The sequence below is a fragment of the Herpailurus yagouaroundi genome, unplaced genomic scaffold (assembly GCF_014898765.1).
Source record: "Herpailurus yagouaroundi ecotype Mexico unplaced genomic scaffold, PumYag 29, whole genome shotgun sequence".
Taxonomy (NCBI): domain Eukaryota; kingdom Metazoa; phylum Chordata; class Mammalia; order Carnivora; family Felidae; genus Herpailurus; species Herpailurus yagouaroundi.
Window position 1 is genome coordinate 6,179,297 of NW_024412377.1, and position 15,562 is coordinate 6,194,858.

General features: G+C 40.8%; 1 long non-coding RNA gene across 1 annotated transcript; it reads right to left on the bottom strand.

The window, feature by feature from the left end:
* Positions 1-251: 251 nt before the first annotated feature.
* On the bottom strand, positions 252-11,519 carry LOC121040839 (uncharacterized). Its single transcript, XR_005795472.1, has 4 exons — positions 11,422-11,519; positions 8,415-8,503; positions 7,832-7,933; positions 252-606 (listed from the first exon to the last, which is right to left on the bottom strand). It is a non-coding gene; the product is annotated as an uncharacterized LOC121040839 (long non-coding RNA).
* Between the last annotated feature and the right edge of the window lie 4,043 nt (positions 11,520-15,562).

Genomic DNA, 15,562 nt, shown 5'->3' on the forward strand with positions numbered 1-15,562 from the left:
TGTACCATTTTCCCTGGCAGGCAGAACATTCCTCCTCCGCAGGGGAAGGTCTGCCTTGCACGGGGCACTTGGAAGGGCCGCCGTGGAGCAGGGGAGGACAGCCATCAGAGCCCTATTCTGCCAAATCTCTAGAGAAAATGAGCGATGTCGGCTCACAGGTCCCAAGTCAGTTTCTTCCAACAGGAGAAGTAGGCATTCGTTCTCCGAGAGAAGCCAACGATGCCGTGACAAGGAAAGAGGACAGATGGCTGGACCATTCCATGGATGAGAAGCTGGGGCAGGGAGTCAAGATCCAAGTCTTTGTCTTCAGGCTCTCGGCTCCAAATGTTCATGTTAAAAAATAAGGAAATCCCATATAGATACATGCAAGAATTATTTGAGAAGATTGTCTTATCCCATGAGCGTCAACGATGACATTGGGAAGCTTGTTTTCTATCCACTTGAGACCCAGACTAAGAGCTGTCCGTGGTAACACCTCAGGCGCATGAGCTCCCGGGACAGGGATGTCGAGCTACAGCCCCAGGCAAACGGGGATGGAGACATTGTCTCTGGTCCTTTCTGCAGCTCCATGCGGTGGCCCTGCTGCCATCGTGTTGGGGGATAACCCTACAAAGAGAAGAGACAGAACCAAATCAAGGGTCTTACCAGTTCCAGAAGCTGTGACCCCACACTCTTACTACAGGGCGTTGGCTGCATTTTCTTTCCTGAAAAATGCAAGTAATGCCTTTTATTCATACCAGTACATGTGTCCTATCTATTGATATGGTTGATCCAACTGGAAGAATATTCCTCCTGATTTGTTTTCTTTTGTGGATTTTCATTTATGTGACCTGCATGGTTTTAAGAGTAAACACAAAGCAAAGGGAAAATACCTGGTAATAGTGTAAAAGATATTTCGCTGTCATTTCTAACACTTTAAGAAGCCAAGACATTTTCATTTCCAAGAACAGCCCCTGTGGCGGGGACTCCTGCCTGTGAGATTTTCCTACTGACTTAAAATAGAGACCTGGCAGGATTTTACCACCGCTTGATTGAAGAATGTGGGGGGAGAGTGCAGTTCCCCATGTTAATGACACCTCCAGACAATTATCTGGGTCACCGTGGAGGGCCTGTCTCAGTCTTTGTACAGGAACACCATGGACAGAAACCGGTTTTCCTCCAGCATCAGAGAAGCAACCTGATAATCTTCTCTGCTCGGCATGTGCCACAAAGAATTGAGAAGGAAAGAAGGAAGACAGAAGCAAGATTCCACATAGAACATTATAGTATTTTTAATTATTAGGTCAATATAGTCACATGGTGAAAATTCCTATATTTCTTAATGATGATCAGCCTTTGATCAAGTCCAATGAGAAATGCATCTCCTTCAATGAGTCTGAATCAAAGTGTTTCCGTGCAAGCTGCTTTGATTTATTACTCATTGAAGAGAAACCAAGTTGCCAGTTCTGAGAAAATGCTGATATTGATCAATCAATGTCAAGTTTAGATTAAAAAAAAAAAAGTCAGACTTCCAAAATGGTGTATTTAGGATTCACAGAATTTAGAGAAAGCAAAGGGCTTTTGGCGAAAACTAGGGCCAAATTTAAAAGTGTGCATCCTGACTCGGTTGAAAAGATCTTATTTGGGGGGAAGGGGGGTAGATGCAAAAATGTAAGCACAGCATTATGTCAGCATACTAACACAGGGGCCGGAAAAATGAGGAAAAAGAGGAAAGATCGCTTTCAGATTGAAACATTAGGAGAGAAGACACATGAAGTGAAACAAAGCCACCTAACTGCCAGCTAATTAGCCATAAATTAAACTCCCATGTAAACAGAGGCACACTTTTTAGGTAGAACAAAAAATAATATTTCCTGTGGGGCACCCAGGTGGCTCAGTCGGTTAAGATCTGACTTCCGCTCAGGTCATGATCTCAAGGTCTGTGGGTTGGAGCCCCGTGTCGGGCTCTGCACTGACAGCTCGGAGCCTGGAGCCTGCTTCGGATTCTGTGTCTCCTTCTCTCTCTGCCCCTCCCTGCTTGCACACTGTCCCACTCTTTCTCAAAAATAAACAAATATTTAAAAAAAGAATATTTCTTGTATTACTCTGAATTACGGCAACCGTTTTAGTTTTTCGTTCTCTGCCTCCTTATTATTTTGGATGACTTAATACTGGCTCTCTGTATTCTGAAACAAGTAGCTGAACTTAAAATCCGTGGTTGCATACCGCGTCCTTCCTACACTCAGAAAAGTGCCACCATGGCGAATTCGCTACTCCCAAACACACCTTCATGCTGCTGCACTTTTTAGCCACGAATCGAAGATTGCTCGGTGGAAGATGAACCACACTGCTTAGATATTTCTATCGGTTTGGGATAAATGAAAAATAAAAACAATATGGCTATTGTATTCACCTTAGTGTTGCTGCCATGACAGATTACCACAGATTTAGAGGCTTAAAACAGAAAATGTATTGTCTCACAATTCTGACCAGAAATTTCTGGTCAGAAACCCACATGGTTTGGCTGATTCCTTTGCTCCTGTCCTCACAAGTCAAGATGCCAGCACAGCTGTTCCTGCTGGAGGCCGAAAAGCATCCACTTTGGGACTCATGCTGGTTGATGGCAGAGTTCGGTTCCAGGTGGATGTGGCATTGTGGTCCCCATTTGCTCGTTAGCTTCTGGCCAGAGGCTCTAGAAGATACTTGAATTCCCTGGCTCATGACCACCTTCATTTTCAAAGCCAAAGTCAAGTTCCTCCCAGGCTTGAAATCTCTCTAGCATTCCCGTCTACCTCAGCTGGAGAAAGTTCTCTGATTTTCAGGGCTCATATGATATGATTGGGCCTAACTGGATGACCCAGGGTAACCACCCCATCTCAAGGTCCATAAATTTAAGTACATCTGGTAAATCATTTTGGGGGGGGTGGGGAAAGTGCATTTCTTCATTTAAAAAAAAAAACGGAGAAGCTACGTCTTTACATAGGAATTATACACATTAACAAAGCATTTCTTATGGTTTTCTAAAACTTATTATAACAGGCTGCTATCTATCAATTAAATAGATTAGAATTTTTAAAGTTAAAATGAAATCTCTGAAACTACTGGATATGCTAGACTTTTCCAAAAATAAATGAACCGAGAATATGAATATGGTTTGCGTTCACTAAGTTTATCGTTAGCTTTGTTGCTAGGAGTCCTTAGGATACAGCTTTATTGTGCCTTTGTGATCATGATACATTTCTTTAAAAACTGGTCAAGTTTTCCATATATATAGTTTTACATGATAGATTACAGTGCAATACTATTCTTGTTGCATAATTATAGGGATATTACAGAGCCCAAGAGGACAGGGTAAGCAAAACAAATATAATCCTGAGCCATCTGAACAAGACGTGATATAACAAATTTACAGGTTTCAGAGATTGGGGCATAGACTTCTTCGTGGGGTCAATACTCTTTTTATTTCAGGAAGTTTTCAAATAATACAGAAAGTTTAAGAGTTGTCATAATATAAGTATCAGCCATTTGAGAACTCAATATTAGAATTTTGAGCTTAAATTATTTGGAGTTAGTTGATACTGAATTACATTGTTTAAATATTTTGGTCACAATATATGTCCCATATTGGTTCATTTGCTTATGCTTTTTACTCTATGCATATGCATATTTTTATGTCTGCATTACATATAAAATACTATATATATATATATATATATATATATATATATGGTGTGTGAATAGATTAATGTATGCATTTTAAAGGTATGAAATGCATTTCTCTTACCTGTATTGATTATTTCAATTTTTGGTGATTCGTTACTTTCTTCTTTCTACTGCTCTTGGATGTTTCTTTGCTGTTTTTTGTTTTAATGATTGGCAGTTATTATCTAAGTCACTAGTAAAACTTTTAAAGGCAGCTTCACTGGGGGAAGAATAATTTGCTCAATAAATATAAAGCAGATCTGACTCTCTTACTCTATATATTTCCCCCTATAATATAGTGAACGATTTGAGGGCTTTTCCAAAATGTAATGTCGTACATCTCAACCCCAACACTACAATTATGAATAGGGGAAATTAAAGTTACTAGCAGAAACTAAAATGATTATGGTTTGCATTTCATTTATCTTACAGCGAATCACCTCATTTTTAAGGGCATTAACCTTTTGCATTCATATATACCAGAATCAAATATTTAACTTTCAATTTGCAAAGTAGGTTGATTTCTAAGAAACACGTTCTGATACGGTCCCTTGAGGATAGGTGGTTGTAAAACCCGGACCAGGTGCGAATCCACAGTGCTTCAGAAAGCTTCATTCCAAATCAATAACTAAGAGAGTAAGCACTTTTCTCAGGCAACAGAGAAAATATACCCAACCTCTCAAACTCTGAAGTGGTTTTCATTCCTCTAATAATTTGTCATGGTTAACATCAGAGAGGAGAAAACTTTGCTCATGTTAGTCCTCGTTTCTTTTTGCTTTTTAAGTTTATTTAATAGGGACAGCACGAGTGCGGAAGGGACAGAGAGAGGGAGAGAGAGAATCCCAAGCAGGCTCCACGCCACCATCACAGAGCCCTATTTGGGGCTCAAACCCATGAACCTTGAGATCATGACCTGAGCCAAAACCAAGAGTCAGACGCTTAACCAACTGAACCACCCAGGTGACCCTAGTCCTTGTTTCGAAGCAGTGAAATTCAGGTCACCACATTACCAATATTGATTATGTTCCTTTCTTCTTTTATAAAAAGTAACCTTGTTTTTAAACAACAGCTTGCAATTTCTTTTCAAAATAAAAGGCTGACTTTAACTAATTTGCCAAGGAATGTTTCTAGTGTAAGATAAATTTAGAACAAAATAAATTTATTTTATTTCTTCCAACACATGGCTTAGCAAAGATGAAGACCTAAAAAGAGAAAATTACAGCACAAAATGTTATGTGAAAAAGAACCATGAAAAGAATCTGAGAAGAAATATTAAACATGAGAAAACCTGCCCTGAGCAAATACTGTACCTTGATGTCTTGATTTTTTAGCATTTCAATATCATTTGTAAAGATGTTCTACAAATTGCCTTTAATATTTTCAAAGGAATTCAATAGATGGAGGCCAAGTTGAGAGACCACCCACCAGTAGAAGCCATGGCACTCGGTGCTGGCACCAGAATCCACATCATGACCTCAGGTTCTGAGTCTCTGCCCGGCCAAGGGTCCTCTCCGAGGACACACGCATGGAGATGACATTAGCAAGCTGCAGCCACAGGCAAGTGACGTCACTCAGGGCAGGGTGAGGGCGGGGCTTGGGCTTCAACCTCACTCCCAGAACCGAGGGCACACAAATCAGTGTGGTCGTGGTCCACACTGTTCTATCTCACCGTGACAGGCAGTGGGGTGATGGGGAGACCCAGGGGTTGGCGTCAGATGGGGCCCGAGCACACTGCACCTGTTCCGCTGCCTGGGCTCTGCACCAACTGAGGAGTAATGGGCAGATGCCTGATCCAATCGTCACACCCATTCCTGACAAAGGATGAGTGGGGGACATTGTCTTCTAGGAAAGAAACCAGCAACTCTCCCTCTGTGGCCCAGGACAAGGACAAGACCTGCGGGACAGACACACTGGGACAGACAGATGCTCCCAAAGGGGACAGAGAACAGGATGGCACTGAGCCACTGAGATCATTCTTCCTAGAGTTTACACCCAGCTCTTTCCTGGGCACAGTGAGGAGAGTGAAGAGAAGCCAGTAGTCACACAAAGGGAGCTCCTTTCCCAGGATGGAAGAATCCCAGTTGGCCAAGGCTCTGCCCCAAGGACAAGGTTTTAGAGTGGGACACCTCTGGCCTTGACTCTGGCCCCCAGACTTACCAGCCATATATGGTGGGCAAGCTGCCTAATTCTCATGTTGTGCTGTTCCTCATACACAAATGTAGATGCAGTTAAGTATGTGTATTATGTAAGATGAGATCAATACCTGACAGATTCTCAAGTAACAGAAACTATAAATATTGTCATTCTGAGCCAAATGTGTATTTGGTCAGTCATGTTTCATTGATAGTTATTCATATATTAACATTGACTGGTTAGAGTTACAGCACACAGCCGGCCCACTCCCTCTGTCTGTAGTTATTCTGAACGAAATCAAAACATCCTGGACAAGAGGGGCGCCTGGGTGGCGCAGTCGGTTAAGCGTCCGACTTCAGCCAGGTCACGATCTCGCGGTCCGTGGGTTCGAGCCCCGCGTCGGGCTCTGGGCTGATGGCTCAGAGCCTGGACCCTGTTTCCGATTCTGTGTCTCCCTCTCTCTCTGCCCCTCCCCCGTTCATGCTGTGTCTCTCTCTGTCCCAAAAATAAATAAACGTTGAAAAAAAAATTTTTTTTTAAAAAACATCCTGGACAAGAATAGTGGAATATATTTGATCAGATGTGAGCAAGGTGAAACCAGGATATAGCCAGATGCAAAGACCAGATGTTTTCCCACCCCCAAATTCATATGTCGACATCAGATTCCTAATGGAAAGGTATTAGGAGGTGGGGTGTTCGGGAAGTGATTAGGTCCTGAGGGTGGGGCCCCTTGAATGGGATTAATACCATCATAAAAGAGACCCCAGGGAGCCCCCTCACTCCTCTCCCAAGGTGAAGACACAGCGAAAAGATGGCCATCTCTGAACCAGGAAGTGGTCTCCACCAGTGTCTTCATCTTGGACTTCAGACCTTCACACTGTGCGAAATGAATTTCTGTTGTTTATAGTCTACTCAGTTTATGGTATTTTTGTTACAGCAGCCTACGTGGACTAAGATACCAGATTTAAAAAAAAATCCTCTGTCAACTTCACTGTCTTCATATGGCTCAGACTTGCTTACCTCGTTCCATTTTCCCACATACAATGTTGGTGCAGGCACTTCTCAACTGTCCTCTGAAATAAGCTCCTGGTCACTGATCTATTTCCTTTAATTTCTACCCCAGCTAATTGAGAGCAGTTCTTCTAAAAATGCACATCAGTTCAAGGACTCCCTTTAGCCTCAATACAAAATCCAGGCTCTGCTTTGGATTGCAACTTTGTCAAACATAGTCACCTCCTGGAATCCTGGGCTCCAACTATCCTTGCCTTTAGGCTGGGTGGGTTTTCCCACTGTGCCCACCCTCTGGACCTTTGCAGTCTCTCATCTACACACTACACTCGTTTTCCAGCCTGACTTTTACTAGTTTTTCACATAAGTGAGTATCATCAGTCCTCAGATTAGACGTGACCTTCCCAGGAAAGCCTTCTTTGATCTCCCAAGTCTAGAATAAGCACCATTCAGGCCGTAACCTCAGATTTCACATAATGTTATAACTCAATTTTTAGCTGCCTCTCCTAATGGACTGGATACTCCTCCAGAACACAGAGCAAATTACTTCTTGAGTATTCTCACTGCAAGGCCCAAGGCATTTATTGTGTCTCAAATAAACATTTCTCCAATTGACTCAATGAATGAATGAATGAATGAATGAGATGAGATGAAAGTACATGACATTGTGTCGGTGACTCTCCTCTGCTCATATTCAGTATTCCTATCATCCCAATCCCTGCCTTTCCCATCCCCCAGATGAACCACTACAATCCTTTACATTCATTCCACACCTCCTTTTAATTAGTGGCACTCACTTCTTTATCTGGAATGACCAGGATAACACTCAAAATCAAGGTCACTGTGAGACACGTTGGTGCAATTAGTAGATTCTCAGCGTAAAGACTAAAACTTGTAGAATCCACTTGGGGAGTCCCTTTGAGAACCTTTTTTCTTAGGGTTTCTTCTTCTTTGATTCTTTTCTTTGCGATCTTATGTTTGTTCTCATTCCTTATGACATCATACTCACCCCTCTCTTTTGGCCCTGCTAACTTCAACATCCCCTTGGCTCTTCTATATTGAGTTCTCAGGTAAAGCTGGCTCCCTCTGCACAAAACTGACATCTGGCACTCTAGAAGGGACAGGCAGAATCCAGAGGAAAAAAGGAAACAAATCTAAGGCTTTGACCAGCATCTCACTCCCATGAGAAATTTGTTTTCCTTCTCCCCACTAAAGTGAGAAAAATATGGAGGACAGAATGAACAGGTGTACTACGTGTGTGAAAAAAGGGAAAGATGAGTGGTTTTCATTCATGGAGCATTCTGTCCAGTTGACAACATTTGTGCACCTCACATCCAGTCTAGACTGGCCCATCAGGCCCAAGCCATCCATGCTGGGCTTCTTTATCTGAGACAAATGCCATACGTTAATTAACTATTTGTTCCATCTTCTCTGCTGGTTTCCTTCAGATCCTTGTAGAAGTTGGAGGCAGACAACTAGCAGATATTTTAAGAATCTCACACCCCACCATTTTTTTCATAATTCCAGGTAGACAATAGCATTGCTTCCGGACCAAGGCCAATCCCTCTCTGGTACATGTGACTTTATCTTACCTTACACCAGTAAGCATGACTTCGATTGCTTGTGTCTTCTTTCTCCTGCTTGAAGGCAAGCTCAATCCACCATCATCTCTGAAAGAAATCTGTCCAAATATTCCCATCAATTCTCCCTCTCATGTAGTTGACTTATCCCTGCTCTTCCCTTTACTTCCAAATGCCTATATAGAGCCGTCTAGAGCCGCTGAATCTAATTCCTTACCTCCCATTCATTGGCCAAGTTGCCAAGTCACCAAATTGGTTTCTTTGTTATTTTCCAGAAATTGCATTTGCTAAGCTAGCAGTGGCCTGTAATTTGCCATATCCAATGAAACTGTTTTCCTTCCAAGAGACATTTTAAAGCCAGCTGTTAAAGTATGTTTTGGGAGCCCCTTGCCCTTTCACAATTATCACCAAGTCTCTGACACCTTTTCCTGGTAACACTTCTTCACAATTCAGCTCTCCATAGTCTATATCTTCTTCTCCTCCCCACTCTCTCCCATTATCTGCTGTTAACTCAAAAGTCTGACAAGAGGCCCAATTTCTCAGTCCCCACATTGTCTGCAGACACTACTATTCGCTCCTGTGTCTTTAGCTGCCAATGACAACTTTTAAATGTCCTTCAATGCTTTGACTTTTTTCTGGGACTTACCTCCACATTTCCAAACTATATACAGGACAATTTCATGAAAACATCCTAAGGCGATTGAAATTTAAACTTCTAAAACCTGATCTCATTATCTATCTCTAAACACACTCATCCTGTATCCTTTATGGGACCAAGATGGTCTGGGTAATGATGATTTATTAATTATTTAAATCCACTACCATTTTCTATAGAGAAGATACTATAACGGGGGAGTTCTCATTGATCTACAAAACACTTTAGATGGACGTGAAGCTCAGTTTACCAATGAAAGCTGAGGTGACTTAAATGCTTGGCATAACAAGATTGCAAGTCTCCAGGTCCTATCCCAGAGCAAGAGAGTGAGGCATGAATTCAGGAGTGAGGAGGGAGAGAAAAGAGCAGGTAGAACAATGAAGTAGGGTCTACACTGGTGAAAATAAGTTAGTAAAAGATTGTGAGAGTCAGGGGAGCTAAAAGGAGACACAGGGCATCATAAGTTCTATCGCATACAGTGGGCAAGGTGAGCCCACCCAGCTCTCCAGTAAAGCATCTTCTACCCACATTTATCAATAGCCTTAGATGGGTGAATAAAGCGTAAGCAATTGTTTCTTGGGTCTGGAATGATACGAGGACAACGATAGAAGGACCATCTTAAAATATAAAAGACAATCGAATTCACAGAAGTAATAATATATTGACAACAAACATGGGGCGAATGTAGACCCTGAGGTAAGTTTGGAGAGATATGGGAAGTCAGAATCACACAGTTGTTGGAAAGAGGGTTGGAATCATTTTTTCCCCCTTCTGATTAGGAGGTCAGGAAAATTCCTCTAACAGTGAATTTCCTCAACTGCGTTAATAACTTGAGCATGACCAGCCATCTGAACCACATTAGACTCTGGGATAATCATCATGAATTTCTCCCTCTCCCTCACCTTGGATTGCTCCTGGACTTGTTGGTTCTCATCCATTCTTCCCCTTCCTGCCCCCTACTCTCCATCATAGGGTCCCCCTGAAAGATGTATTTCCCATTATCCCATGACAGCTTTGTTCTGGCAGGATCTTGACAGTAGGAGCTCCAACAGGATATGGGAGGGTAACGGAAAGGGAGAAACCAGAAAGTTTCTTGCCCTCCCTCAATCTTTGATGGATCCTTTGGCAGTAGCTGTATCTCATCTGTGTATCCAGACAGAATTGTGTGCTTTCCTCTGCCTTCGGGTGGCCCCAGCCCTGTCCCTGAGCCTCCAACCTGGGCAAGAGTAGCATCCTGTGTGGTTCATCTCTGGACGGCTTTACCAACTCCTTTGGGTTCTCAATGTTTCCAGAATATGTTAAGCAGCATCGTTTTAATGGTGTCTGCTTTAAACATACAAAATAGTTTTCATTTTGTTGTTGTTTTTTATTAGACCCTCACTGATAAATTACATGAGAACATGTGGCCAAACATCCCCAATGAGCCCTAATGAGAAATATACACTAGGGTTTCATTTTGGATGTTGTATTTCATTCAGCTGATAACATTCCTTGATTTTAATATTAGAAGGACATCTAAAATATTAAGTACATAATCAATTCTAAACAAGGGTACACCAAGGATAAAATAGCTATAGAATGTAAAACGGCTTGTTAACACTTTGAACAAACCAGGGAAAGGGCAAAAAAAATCATTCATCCATTCATTTCTGCACGTACCCATTCGTTTGACAGACATTCACTGGCATGTTCCCTGAATCAGATGTTCTCTTTTTTTTCTATAGAGGAGGAATTAGAAGTGAGTGGATGGGGATAGAAAGCCATAAGCAACAAACCTGGCTTCTGCCTCTGAGGAGCTCAGATTCAATTGCAGGAGAAGAGGGTAAACAAATAATTACTGTAACTCCAACCAGCTTCTACAACGCCATATATATCTATGTCAGCTGAAGAAGGAAGGACCCCACAGTCATGTCTCATTAAAAACACAGAAATGTTATTTTTGAATAAATCCTTATCTCCTATGAGTTTATTCTTAACTGAAAATCTGTTTTATCCTTCTTCTGTTTGACTTTTCGTTAGCTTGCTCGATGCTGGGTTTGATGCAAGCCTTGCCTTCTCACAGCTACTGGGGGACTGGCAGCCATGTTTTTGTGTTAATTTGATTGATCGTACAGGAAATAAAAACGTACTCTGCCAAAAATAGCAGAGCAGCAAGACAGCAAGACCTGTTTTAAAATTGACTACATTATATGTTTCTTCTTTCCAATTCACTGCATATTTCCCAAAGCAGAGATACATTTAAATTTGATATTCCATAGACTTGCCCATGTACTACCCCAAACAATACTTCATTTAATTTAAAAGCCAACTGCCGTCTACGTTGTAACCCACATCTTTTATGAAATGTTACGGGGTAAGGCAAACCTTAACGAATCGCAGATTGTGAGTGATGTCGTGTGGATCACCTCAGCATCTGGAGTGTCACTGGAGAGCCAGAGAAATCTCCATGATCCGCAGCTCTGAGCAGAATTTAAAAGAAGGGGCACAGAAACATTTTTAGAAATCAGTTATGTGGAAGATTGGATATACAAATGGACAATTCTAGACCATATAGGAAAATGGAACTCTGACCACAATCTGCAGCAACCAGCCAGCAAATCAACTCATCTACAGAACCAGGCCAGGAAGCCAGCCTGCTCTCTATGAGTCAGGCTTGTAAGCAGCCAGACCACTATCTCCAGGGACTGGTCCCCCAAACCAATCAATAACCCCTGCAACGATTGGCCAAATGGGGCCGGAACTTACTTAATACCTGACAGCTTCCCTGATTTTTGTTCCTGCTTCTAACTTAAGACCAACAAGATAAAGCCAAATAGGTACCCTGACCAATCATAGAGGATGCCTGTGTCTGCTTAGCCCACCTCCAGGTTCCTCACACCAGCAGCCTCCATTCAGGGCACAACTGGAGTCACCCCTTTTTCCCCACTGCGCAATTGCCCACTCCTCTGCCTGCCAGGTGTCTGCTAAAAGACAAGTGATAGTGGCCGACTCCTTTGCTACAGTAAGCACTGAAGAGACAGCCTTTGCTTTTCTCATTAGGTTGATCTTTATCTCCACCTATAATTACTCTGCTTTTATTCCACGTGCATTTATCCCACGTGTTTATTCCACGTGCATTCAGTTGGCTACGTGAAGCATCACTGTGACGAACAATGCACTCGGGTTTCTAGGACCAGACTAATCGTTGGAGCTTCACCAAGCCACTTCTGAGCCAGGTTCGGAAACTGCGTGTCAAGAGTTTTAATTCTAAACCTCAGTGCATCCAAGAAATCCATAAAACCGCTGTAAGAGAGTCTCTACCAAGGTCGATGCCATTTGGGCTAAGCAGAAAGGTAGGTTCTGATGCGGACAAAAGCTATGAGCTAAAATCCGTGTGCCTGGAGGACCACTATGTCATAGAAAAGAGAATCGTGAACAACTATAATTCCTCGGGAAGGTGGGCAGGACATCACCTGGGGATTGGGTCAGGAAGTTCCAGTTACAAGAGATGGTCAACTCGTAGCAGAGATCTAATACGAATTTTATAGCCTATAGCATGCACTTAAAAGAATGCGTGGCTTGAAGGGCAGGGTGGTCTGTTTTAGGATGCTCTGGAATGCAAACATTGGCCCTTGAGTGTCGATGGAGAAAAAAATATACCTTTAACATTTAATGTATTAATATATTCAAAATATTTTAAATGCATGATTTAGGGTTGGTGTTAGACTGGATAATTTCTGGTCTTAAATGTCTCTAAAATTTTATGATTCTGCTCAGCTATAATTACTATATTGAGATAATAAAGTAACCAGATATTTGCACTGCAAATCTCCCAACTAGCGTTTTCCCAAAACAAAACCAGGGCAGTGTTTGGAATTCAGGGAAGTAGGTTGTCTCTCAACACTAAAGAGAACTTGCTTATTTTAAAAAAGCATGATGAATAAATCTAATGTTTTATCCTAGATGAGGTCCTGAAACAGAAAGGACATTATGAAAAAAGTAAGAAAATCAAATAAAGTATGAATTTAAATTAACAATATATCATATTGGTTCCTTAGTTGGGATAAATATTCCACAGAATGCAACATGTTAACAATAGTGGATAGAGTGTAAATATTCAGGAATTCTCCAAACTAACACTGTAACATTTTTTTAAATCTAAAATTATTGTAAAATTAGTGTTTGTTTAAAAAAAATTAATGCTCTTTAAAAATGCAAATGGATGAAAGAATGTAAGTTTTAATTTTTTTCTCCTTCCCTGGGAATATTCGGGCAAGAACATAGGCAAAGGTATACCAGATCAGATATAGTATATCACATTCAAATCTAAATCTGTGAGTTGGGAAATACAAATAAAGTGAGCTTAGCTCATGCTATACAGACAATTAATTCGCAGTAGTCTTCAATATATTTAAGATAGAGTTAGGAATTGGAGTGCCTGGGCGCCTGGTTAAGCATCAGACTTCAGCTCAGGTCATAATCTCACAGTTTGTGGGTTCCATCCCCGTGTCAGGCTCTGTGCTGACAGTTCAGACTCTGGATCCTGCTTCAGATTCTGTGTCCCCCCCTCTCTTCCCCTCCCCTGCTCTCTCTCTCTCTCTCTCTCTCTCTCTCAGAAATAAATAAACATTAAAAAAATTTTTTAAAAGAAAGTTTTAAGAATCAGTCGTTATCATGCTTTCAATCTCCAAATCATTTTCATTTATTGGGTTTTCATTGCTCATGACCAATGTTAAGGTAGAGGAGTAGAAATATTTATTATGGAATGTATGAAATATTACAAAATGGGCGGGTTCTTTCATGGAATTTCACGTATGGATTTGGATTTCCTTTCTAAATAGGGTGGGAATTTAAGCTTTGAGTGGCCACTAAACAAGCCGCTGTAACCAAAGACTCTAGATAAAAGCTTGTTCTTTAATAAATAACCGCTAACAATATGCAATTATCAAGGGTGATGACAAAGCAAAGTGTAACATCTGCAGACTCCACTGGATTAAACATCATGTTTTACTCAGCAGGATACTACTTTGAACAATTAGTTACCCATTATAAATTAAGCCTAATTAAAGGTTAAACACTAGAGAGAAAGGGGAAAACCAACAAAAACATTTGCAAGCAACTCAAGCATTGATGCTCCAACTATGGGTTGGATTAGGAACTCATCGCAGAGACATTTTGATATACCAAAATTAAATTACAGTAAACAATTAAATAAAGATGACTTACTTATGCATTATGAACTATATATGTTTTTTTAAATGTTATCGAGGTATAACTGATATACCATAGACCACATATATCGAAACTGAAACAGGTGCATAAACATAAAACTATCACCACAATCAAGAGAGCGTAGATATACACCAACGTTTAACAGTCCTCATGCCCTTCTGTAACTCCTTCCTCCCTTCAGCACTCTGATAACCAGGCAAACACTGACGTAGGTTTTGAATTTTCTGAAATTATATGTAGATAGATAGTGATGGATGGATGGATGGATGGATGGATTGATAGACAGATAGACACACACACAGAGGACACACTTCTTTCACTCAGCGTATTTTATTACTTATCAATGTTGTTGTGTGTATCAATACAGTAGTTCATTCTTTTTGACCGTGGAGCAAATTTTTCATGATATGGATATTCCAAAGTTTGTTTATCCGTTCACCTGTTCATCCAAACATCTGGATTGTTTCCAGTTTTTAACTATTGAAAATAAAGCTTTGATGAGCATAGCATAGAAGTCTCTGCCTGAACGTAAGCTTTCGCTTACGTTGTCTAAATACTTAGGAGTGCAATGGCTAGGTCCTGTGACAGGGGAATGTTTAACAGGTAAGACATTGCTAAACTGTCCTCGAAAGTGATTGTGGCATTTTATGTGCTCCTCGGGAGTGCATGGGAGTTCCAGTTACTCTGCATCCTCAACTACATTTTTGATAGGGCGTCTTTTTACTTTTAGCCATTCAAATGGGTGCGTAGTGTATTTCACTATGGTTTTAATTTTCATTTCCCTAATCACTAATGAGGTTGAGAATTTTTCAAGTGCATACTGGCTATCCATTTATCTATCTTCCTTTGTGACGTATCTTTTGAATTCCTTTGCCCATTTCATTGGTTGTTTGTTTCCTTACTATTGAGTTTCGAGAGTTCTTTTTGTATTCTGGATACAAGCACTGTATCAAATATGTGTCTTGCAAATACTTCTTTTCAATCTGCAGTGTCTGTCTTCATTCTTTTAATATTGCCTTTCAAAAACCAAAAGTTCTTAAATTGGATGAAGTAATCTTTATCCTTTTATATACATATGAAAGAATAAATATATATACGTACAAACATACATATATATGTGTATATATATAGTTGTTGTTTATTTGATTTTACCTGACATCTTCCTCACTCTCCAGGAATGCTTAAGATCGCAAAAGACCAATCTCCTCCTCTAGAGGAGGTGGAGTGTATTTTTGCATGCATTTTTTAAAATTTTTTAAATATTTATTTTTGAGAGAATTTGAATTTGAGAGAG